Source organism: Mustela erminea, chromosome 8 (assembly GCF_009829155.1).
Source record: "Mustela erminea isolate mMusErm1 chromosome 8, mMusErm1.Pri, whole genome shotgun sequence".
NCBI classification, from domain to species: domain Eukaryota; kingdom Metazoa; phylum Chordata; class Mammalia; order Carnivora; family Mustelidae; genus Mustela; species Mustela erminea.
In genome coordinates, this window is record NC_045621.1 from 36,225,380 (window position 1) to 36,236,449 (window position 11,070).

The 11,070-nt window shown below is 38.0% G+C and overlaps 1 non-coding gene across 1 annotated transcript; it reads left to right on the forward strand.

The window, feature by feature from the left end:
• The first annotated feature begins 452 nt into the window (after positions 1–452).
• On the forward strand, positions 453–709 carry LOC116598025. The gene has a single exon (XR_004288935.1). It is a non-coding gene; the product is annotated as a small nucleolar RNA U89 (small nucleolar RNA).
• Positions 710–11,070: the final 10,361 nt, after the last annotated feature.

The following is an 11,070-nucleotide window of genomic DNA, read 5'->3' on the forward strand; positions in this document are numbered from 1 at the left end:
CTGAGGGTGATTTTGTGTATGTGCATGTAGTCAATCTACTTTTCCTCTCCAGGCAGGTGCTTCTTACCTCATTTGCTCTTCAGATCTACAGGTCCACAGATTTGGGACTCCTAGGAGTAGAAGAACAGAGACATGTAACTGTGAGACCTTTATGATTCCAACCGCCATGACAGCATCCTTAAAGAGAAACTCCCTGTGATACCACAGGTACCCAACTACTCACTGACCCTCATCTCTTCAGAATTTCTCTTTTTTTTTGTTTGTTTGTTTTTTTCTTTTTTTTTTTTAATTTTTTAAAATTTATTCATTTGACAGACAGAGATCACAAGTAGGCAGAGAGACAGGCAGAGAGAGAGGAAGGGAAGCAGGCTCCCTGCCGAGCAGAGAGCCCAATGCGGGGCTCCACCCCAGGACCCTGAGATCGTGACCTGAGCCGAAGGCAGAGGCTTTAACCAACTGAGCCACCCAGGTGCCCCAGAATTCCTCTTTTTGACCCAATAAAAAAGCAAAAAGCCCTTCCAGAAAGTACCCCATTAAAAAGTCTATTTGCTTAGCCAGGTGCCTGAGGCCTGCCCCTCTCTGTAAGGCAGGTCAATAGCACTGCTGGCCTTGCCTCTGGTTCCTGGCAGCTGCCTGCAGGAGGGTCCCACCGGTGGGGAACAAAGTGGGACCAGGCAGGAGCCATCTGAGTGCAGCCTTGGATCTGACAGCAAAGAGAAGTGCTGGAGTAGTAAAGGATGGGGCTGGGGTTCAAAATGGGCTTTGAGTGAACCCATATCCCAACCTGCTCACGTCGGAGGAGCTCTGAGCAAGAACCCTGGCTATATCAAATTGCACAAGATCCAGGCAGCCCAGAACATCTCCAGGAGGACTGCCACATCACAGAACCTTATCTCTCTCACTGATGGCAACTTTGTCTTGAAATCTGCAGGATGAAAGTTTTACTAAGGGCAGTGACAGCCTGATCAAGGATAAGAAATGAGACTGGTGACCAGAAACCCCATTCCCAGAGAAGAAGTAGATCTTTTTCTCTCCCTGATTTTTGAGGACCCTGCTTGGGGTGCACCACATCTTATCCTACCCCCAATATCATGCGACAGTCCCTTCTGTATCTGTCATCCCACCCCTTCTTGGATGAACAAGTCTTGGCCAATTTCCCAGGGGCACGACTTTGCTCCTCCCTGTGTCGGCCAGAGGTGTTGGAAAGTGTGATTTCTGACTGATTCCCTGTAGTATTGGTTCCTCCTTCCAGGTTGGGAGGCAATAGACACCATCCCAGGAATTCTATTTTTTTTTTTTAAGATTTTATTTATTTATTTGTCAGAGAGAGAGAGAGAGTGAGTACAGCCAGACAGAGTGGCAGAGGGAGAAGCAGGCTCCCTGCGGAGCAAGGAACCCGATGCGGGACTCGATCCCAGGACGCTGGGATCATGACCGGAGCCCAAGGCAGCTGCTTAACCAACCGAGCCACCCAGGCGTCCCCCCAGGAATTCTTTTTTTTTTTTTTAAAGATTTTATTTATTTATTTGACAGAGAGAGATCACAAGTAGGCAGAGAGGCAGGCAGAGAAAGAGAGGTAAGCAGGCTCCCTGCTGAGCAGAAAGCCCGATGTGGGACTCGATCCCAGGACCCTGAGATCATGACCTGAGCCGAATGCAGCGGCTTAACCCACTGAGCCACCCAGGTGCCCCCCCCCCCCAGGAATTCTTAATAAATTCTATTAATGTGCTGAAAAATAAAAGTCTATTTTCAGTGAACCTGGCTAGGCTCTGCAGAGAATCCATAATGCAGTTCCAGGATTCCTCCCCTGGTCAGGTAAATACCACTGACCAGTGCTGTCACCACATGTCTCACTTCTGAAGATTGGAGGCTTGCTGAAAAAGGAAGACAGGCTGCTCTATGCTCAGGGCCTCTCAAACTTCTGTATTTCCCAGTGCATCCTATATGGGACTTAGCTGCCTCATCAGAGAAATTCATAAACAGACTTTCAGAGGGTGAACTTCTCATAAAATTTGTCCCTCCAGGACAAATAAGAATTAGAACAATTCTATAACAGAGTGGCATTGGGGCAGACACATCTTTATCCAGATGTTAAATTTTCACTGGAAATACTTGATTTATATTTAGATTTCATAAAATTTCCAGTTGAAAAAGTTACACTCACATATCTAAGTTGTTCCGGTCATAACTGAAAGTTTCTCAATAACTAAATTGGATACCAAATAATCATCTTCCTTTATAGTTGCACGCACATTGACAGACTTGGTTCATTTTTATGGGAAGAATTGATTTGGCTTTGAAACAAAAGCATCTGTTTCAAAGTTACATTTGTCCAACTTAAGTAAATTCATTAATCCTGCTATCAACTCTGTACTATTAATATCAAATTAGTAAGTGAAATCAAAACTTCACTTCCTCAAGTCACACTACCCACATTTCAAATACTCAATAGCCATAGGTAAGTACTGACTACCATATTGGAGGGTGTAGGTATTGAAGACATCATCTCTGAATAATACAATCAGATGGATATACAACAGTTATTCTGTAAACTAATCAAGGTGGTGACCAAGGGCAAGATGGTTAACAGATTTTACCTTTCCTTTGTCTGGCTTGGAAGTCTTGCATCTTATGCATAGGTAGATTGACTCTAGTTTGACTTTCTTTCTTTCTTTCTTTCTTTCTATTAAATTTAATTTATTATTTGCTTCGGGGGTACAGGTCTTATACAAATCATCAATCTTACACAATTCATAACACTCACAGTAGCACATACCCTCCCCAATGTCCATCACTCAGTCACCCTCTCCCCCACCCCACCCCCCAGCAACCCTTGTTTTTTTTTCCTGAGATTAAGAGTCTCAAGCCTGGGGCGCCTGGGTGGCTCAGTGGGTTAAAGCCTCTGCCTTCTGCTCAGGTCATGATCCCAGCATCCTGGGATCGAGCCCCGCATCGGGCTCTCTGCTCAGCAGGGAACCTGCTTCCTCCTCTCTCTCTCTCTCTCTCTGCCTGCCTCTCTGTCTACTTGTGATCTCTGTCAAATAAATAAATAAAATCTTAAAAAAAAAAAAGAGTCTCAAGCCTTAGAGCTATCAGCCTCCTGGTAGTCTGGGGTTTGTACCTATCACCCAATGTCTTTTGTGCAAGGGATGCTCAAATATTTGTTCAGTGATTACCAAGTTCATCTAGTGCTTATTTGAATTTTGTTTCACACTGAGAGAATTTTTTTAACATTTATTCAAAGAAAAAGAAGGTAGAGGTACTCATTCATTCTTCTAATTTGCTGTATGAACTTGATACTCTTTTTGTGTTAATTTAGCTTTGCCATTTCTAAAATGGTACCACCTACAAGCAAATTAAGGCAAGACCAAGTATTCTAGGCAATATTTGAACTTGGGCCTCCTGATTTTTTTTTTTTTTTTTTTTTGGCTTAGTTCATGTCTTTTTGATTTAATTAATTTGGAAGTTATGTCAAAGAGGAGCTTAGTGGGAATTCAAATAAATTTTCAGATTGAGGCTTCTTGTTTTTTCAGATATCTAGTTGACAAACATAAAGTTTTGATTTTTAAATATAATTTAAATACTTAACTCTATCACAAAACACAGTGACAAATGTGTTATGGTGTGGAAATGTATCTCTTAAAGGAAGCTTCCCTAAATTACTTTAGCGATCTCTTTGGATAAATCTTCAGCCACTTGTGTATATTATTAAAAGATCAACAAGCAGGAAAGATAAAATCCTAACTGGATTGAAGTCTTTAGTTTTAAAATAAGACAGATGAATAACAGAAGAGATTCAAATACAGTCTGGTCTGACCAATGAGCCATCACAGAGCTCTAGAAAATTGTTCTTTTGTGCTTGGATCTTCTGATGAAAGTCTCCAGTTTGAAGCAATAAATTCATGGACTATTGTTTATGCTTCTGTCATAATTCTGCGTGACACTTTTGTATCAAGAACTAGCATTTATTCACAGGAAATATCCAACTTGTACACACATACACACACTTTGGGTAATTATAAAATTGCACATGATAAAAGAGAGAGAAAGCTATCATTGACCACAATAAAAGAGAAGAAAAGAAGGTAAAAAGAGCTAGTCTTTGTGTATTGTAGTTGTTGGCACACAAGACTGCTTCTCTGGGGATGCTGTGCTTAGCTTTGGTGTTCCCAGAATGTCTGAGTACAGTGATGCCCGGGTGTTTATTTAACAATGAAAGTGGCATTCAAATTAAATCTGTCAGGCAGCCAAGTCCATTGTCAAAAGTTAAACATTCTTACAGGGCCCTTGGAGGATATTTTATGTGGGATTGTGAAAATTAATGCTTCTATACTCCTTTTGTGGGAGCCTGGCAGTCTTCAGATTTTCTCTCTTGGTGTTCATACTGAGATCTGAACCAAGACATACATTAAAACCAATCACAAGTCTGTTTATTACCAGAAAAGGCCACTCAAATGGCAGACTTCAACTCTAACATATTTTTCTTTTCTGTAGGAATAATTGAGGAGAGTTGAAACATCTACAGGGCAGATCTTGTAAGGACCACCTGTTGTTTTCCATGAAAGAAAATACATTTGTAGGGGTGCCTGAGTGGCTCAGTTGTTTAAACACCTGACTCTTGATTTTGGCTCAGGTCATGATCTGTTTTGTAGAATCAAACCGCATGTAGGGCTCTGAGTTCACCAGTAAGTCTGCTTGAGATTCTTTCCCTCTGCCCCTCCCCCTGCTCATGCTGGGTCTCTTGCTCTTTCTCTCTCTCTCTAAATAAATAAATAAATAAACAAATAAATAAATATTTTAAAAAGAAGGATATATATATATTTGCAAACCAGGAATGACAAGGGGTTCATTGAGGGGCTGGAACATCCCCACCATGTTCAAAAGCTCTTTTAATGAAACACAACTGATCTGTAAAGCCAGTGTGTTTTTACTATATGATAAGTTTTTTCCTACTAAACTCTACTTCCTATATGAAAATTCTGAAGCAGTCAATGTTTGCATGCTTAACTGAGTATCTGTTATAAAATATGTTTTGTCCTAAGCCCAGCTGAGAATCTGTCATAAAATATATTTTTTCATAAGCTCACATGAGCAATTTCCAATATAAAAAAGTATTCTTTGAGTTCAGAGTTTTGTTAATGGAGAACATTTTGGGAGAGGTTAATTTGTAAGCGAACTTTTCAGTATTTAAATTAGTTTCTTTCTGACTTTAAACTTACCATATTGCTGTTGAATAATTATTTCTAGGAATGCTGAATGAGCATCAGCATGTGATACTGTTGAGATAAGTAAATGCACTATTGTTCTAGGAAAATCTGCTTTATGAATTATGTTTGCACAAGTGATTATTAATAAATATGTCTGAACTGGTCAGAGTAAGAATATAGGGAAAAATTATATTCATATTTTGGCATTTCTGTCTTCTCTCAATAATAAAACTTTTGATCAACTGTGCTTACCATATTTCTATGAGAAGACTCAAAGAATGACCTACTTTGAGGATATGGAAGATCCATCTTTTCCCTTGGTTATTAAATAAGAATAAAATTTATTAGCTAATTATCCTAAGTCTGTTTCCTTTAACTTTGGAGTGGTGTGATCAAATAAATCATTGCTCCCAGCCTGGTGCATTAGTGTTCGGAAAAAAGAGTGAGGAGAAGAGGACTTACATTTCTATGGTTTTGGATTCTTATGCAATAGCGATGTTGATTTTTTAGAGCATCTCTTGTCCAAATATTCCAGATCTTCTTTCATCAAAATCCTAAGTGGATAAAGTGGTGGCTGGGGATTTAGATGTATTTTTTAAGTTGTTGCTGAGGGAAGGAGAAAGGAAGGATATTTACATTTATCATTAGAGACTTAATATGTGTCAAGTAATTTATAATTGTTTTCACTTTTAAGCTTCACAAACTTCCTGGAATTTAAGATGCTAAGAAACTAACCCGAAGTGACCCCATGACAGAGCATGGATTTGAAGCCTAAGTCTTTTTAAGCAGCCTAAGTCTGCTTAATAATCTTGCACACTTTTCTATACACGGTACTACTTCCATGTACACAGAATTACCCTTTATTTGGTTATTTGATGTATATGGGTCTCTAGATACTAAAATGTGCTTATATATATATTATATATATATACATATATATATGTGTGTGTATATATATATATATATATATATATATATACAGATACATACATATCCTAGAAGTGTCTCATGACAGCTAAATTTACTTGAGGTATATTGTTCTGTACTGCCTTGAACATGTCCTTGAAATTGAGGGGGACTATCCATTCTACAAATCTGCCTACTTGGTATCGGTTACTGAGGAGAGGTCACATGTTTTTTTCTCAGAGCTTCCAAAGCTGCAAGTCCTGATGATGATAAATAGCCACCTACTTCTATCCTTATTTCTTGCATAGTTTCCCAAGAAAATGGTTCCTCAGCTTTCACCTGCAGACCCATCCTGCATGGACTTTGACAGCTGATCAAGGGATGTAGTGTGGGAGGCAGATATCACACTATCTTCTGTCATCATTCTCCGTCTAACTCATGAACCTCTTACTCCTTGCAAATCATCTCTGTTGAAATCAAAGTAGCAAAAAAAAAAAAAAAAAAAAAAATCAAAGTAACACTGGGAGTACCATCGTGTCAGGTACCTTCAAACATACCTCAGTCTCTCTGGTTGCTCAGTGTTGAATATATTATCAAGGAAATGTTTAAATGTGTTTGATTAGGAGTAGCATATTATTTAGATATTACACTTGGAATGTCTTCTATCATGAGTTTTCATCTTCCCAACTGCCACTCAATATTCCTATTCAGTTTTATACATGTGACTCAAAAGTTGAGCATATCACATGGGAGCTTGTTAAAATGCAGAATTCTGGTCCTTACCCTAGACCAACTGAATGAGAATCTGTATTCCTGTTGACAATCCCACCATTTAACAAGATACCAGCTCATGTGTATGCGTTGTAAAGTTTGAGAAGCTCTGATCTCTATTAGTTTACCATTTCCTGAATTTATGTTTTAGGTAATAGTGAGGTATGCAGTTTGGATCAAACTTTCAATGAAACAACCAAAAAAGCTGAGTAAAATACAAAATGAGCTTAAAGCAATCTAGACTGAAAGACTGCTAGCCGAAGCAAGCAAAAATCCTCCCTAGAAGAATGTTTCAATATCATTGGCCTACAATTATTTATACAAAGAGTTTTTCAAATAGAATATTGAGCATGTTATCAAAGACATCAGGTGCACAAAGAATCAAAATGACATGAGTGAGATTCAGCAGAACGATAGTCAATAACAATAGATCCAATGTGACTTCAGATTTTGGAATTACCAGAACACAAATGATAAGACAAATATACTTATTATGTATAAAGGATATTTGTTTTTTAAATAGAACTGTGAAATATATGTAGGGAACAGGAAATTATAAAAAGTGACATAACAGATTTTAAAAACCCCAGAACTTCTACAACTAAAAAACAGAAACTGAAATTTAAACACAATGAATGGGTTTAACAGAAGACTTAGCTGAAAAGAGAATCTTTAAACTGGAATATAGTTCAGAAGAAATTATCTAGCATAAATAGGCACCAAAAGAGTGGGTGAGAAACAGGAGACCCAGGGTAAAGGTCTAACATGTTTGATGAGATAAGGATATGGAGAATGAATGATTGAATGGTACAGAAACAGTAATGACTGAGAATTTTCCAGAACTTTTAAGAGAGCAATCACAGATTCAAGAAGTTTATTAAACCCTAAATATAACAAAAAGAATGCTATATTTAGACACACACAAGCTAAAACTCATCAAATAAAAATCTTAGGTTTATTCTTGAAGGAATAAAGACAAATTTTCGTATTATTATGCTGTATAAAAAATCACTCAGTGGCATTGCACATAGTAATTTTATTATGTTAAAAGAGTTCTGTAGGTTAAGAATTTAGATAATATACAGCAGGGTTGGTTTGTCTCTACTTCATGATGTGTGGTGCCTGGGCTGGATGACTTGAAACCCAGACTCACTGAGATGGCCAGCAGGAATATCTACATTTGTTCTCTCCAGCAAGGTAATTTCAGGCTAGTCTGATTTTTTTTTATATGGCAACTGGATTCCCTCATAGTGAGTGGTCAATAGCAGAAACTGAATGGCATTTAATTATCTAGCCTTAGAAATCACATAGTATCACTCCTACCAAGCACTATTGTAAGAAAATGATAGAACCCCACCCAGATTTAAGTGCAGGGAACACAGACACTGCTCAGTTGGAGGAGTATCAGATAACTTGTGTTCATTTAAAAAATATCACCCTCCAAAACTATAAAAAGCTGGATATAAACTAAGGCTGACTCTTCTTAGAGAAATGAATTATTGCAATAACTTAATCAAGGCTGTTTGATATTATTTTCATGGTGCAGTTTTGGGCATCAATTATAAGAGATTTTATAGGTCTCCCAGTTTCTAGAGGAGAGATGCCAGGCTTAAGCCCATTTCATTCCAAAGAAAGATGCCAAGAGAACTCTTTGAAGAGATATTTAATTAATTTCTTTTATGCTTAACTCCATTATTAATCAAAGTCTTTTAAAAGATGGTAAGAATTACCTTTCCAATATTTAGAAGAATAAATTTTAGTTTCAAGAAACCTCAATTATGTTATTGAAGAAACCATATGTAATATCACAAATACCTAGTGAAAAGTTAGAAAAATGAAAAAAAAAAATGTAAAAATAAGCCTGTTTTCCCTAACAGATCTATTTCATTAGTTCACAGTAGTCTATAAACTCTTGCTTCACTCTCTAGACTCAGTCATACATCCAACCCTAAATCAACCACTGTGGCCAAGGAAATAGAGAGTAATGAATGGTTTAGCATAGGTTGTGTGCAAACTTCTAAAGACTGGGAAGATATTAGTTTCCCTTTAAGCAAGCAGATACAAAGATGGAAATTGGGAATCATTGGGATGGGACAAAGAGATAATGGAAGAGACACTACCAAGTCCATCATAGATGAATATATATTCCAAGCAGAGAAAAGAGCTTCTGTAAAGTTCTTCAAGGTCATGGATTATTTGTAAGGAAATGACAAGAAACTGTTACGGGCTGGAGTAAATAGCATCTAAAGGCTCTGTCCACTAAACCAAATGGGACAGACTCTACTTATGTAACACTAAGAGGTGATTACATAATTGTTTCACTATCAACACTCATTTCAAAATGCAGAGACCTGTATTCTTATGGAGCTGAGATATAGGACTAGGAAGATATAGAGAATCAGGGAGTATAAATGCAGAAGTATTAAATAAAATTCTCCTTTAAAGAATCTTATACTCTCCAAGATCCTAGCAATGCTACTTCAAGCTGTGTTGACTACCCCCAGGCTCTATTCATGGGTCCATGAACTTGACACTTGAGAACTTCCCTTGAGAATTACAATAAAATAAGCTTTGACCAGATGAGAACCAGATTTATAAATACTCCAGCCTGTTTTAATTCTACCTCTGTGGGTTTATGTGTCATTTTTCAAGCAGGCATCAATTGGGGTGACCTTTCCAAAATACAGTCAAGGATTTGGGAGTCACATTGACACTATACCTCGGATAACAGCTTGCTGCCTACAAGGCATGTTCACAGATGTTTTCAAATCAAATACTTACAATAACCCTGAATAGAAGGCATATTGATCTCATTTTACAGATGGATAAACTGAGACTCAGAAAGGTTAATGATCTCCCCAGAAGATACTCAGATTCTCAGTGGCAAATGCACCACAAGGCTGTATTCCCTTATCTCAAATTCTGCATTCCTTTGGCTCCTCATCATGAATAAAGCAGACATTATCAGAAGTCTCTCACTTATTAAACTATGACTTAAATCACAGAGTCTACATTGTATTTTAAGCTACACTGTGAATCTGGAATGATAGCGATAGCTTGTCTAGAGTCAAAATACTAGAATAATATAAAACACAAGTAACCTACTTTCAGAACAAATGTGCATAAAACACGTTGCTTGAATAGACTCTATATCTTCTTTCAATGACTTCTATATTTTGGCTCCAACCACTTTTAAATCATAAGTCCTCCCATTTTCCATACTCTTTGTCCTATACTGCCTTTGTTTTAAGACTCACTTTCTTTTGCTTAGAATTATTTTTCCAACACCTCTTCCATTTCTTCTTTTCCAAATTTGATCTGGGCTTTAAGGCACAGGTCATGTAGAACCTCAAAGTCATTATTCTCCAGCAGACCCCTCAAGCTTTCTCACTGTAACCATATTCCTGTCCAGTCCTATCTTTCTGTCTCAGAATGTGTGTGTGGTATAAAAAGACAGAAGGGGGCACTGAGGTTCTTTGGAGTTGCCTTAGTTCTGGCTTATATAACAGAATACCATGACTAGGGACTTAAACAACAAGCCTTTTATTCCTACAGTTCTGGAGGCTGGAAAGCCCAATATATCAAGGCACCAGCAGATCTGGTGTCTGCTGAGAGCATTTTTCCTGGTGTGCCAATGGCAATCTTCTTGTTATATACTCACATGGTAGAGAACAGAGAGACAGAATCTTTCTCGAGTCAGTTCTTACAATGGTACTGAGGGATCCACACTCATGACCTAATTAGCTCACAAAGATCCTGCCTCCAAATACCATCACACTGGGGAATGCAGTGTCCCCCCCTTTGAAGGGGACCCAAATATTCAGTACATAATTCTGCACCTAGCTCCCCCTCAAACTAAGTCCTTCTCAAATAAAAAATATATTCATTCCATCTCAACAGCCACCAAATTCTTAACGCATTTCAGTATCAACTCTTAAGTCGGAAGTCCAATGTCTCAACTAAATATGATCTAAATCAGATATGGGTGAGACTTGAGGAAAGATTCATTTTGATGCGAAGTCTTCCACAGCTGTGAACCTGCAAAACCAGAGGAGCTGTGTGTTTCCAAAATACAGCATAAAATAGACATTCCCTTTCCAAAAAGGAGAGATAAAAAGGAAGGAAGAGGTGATGGTTTCCTGGCACATCCACGACTAAACAAGGTAAACTTCATGAGGGATTAAGG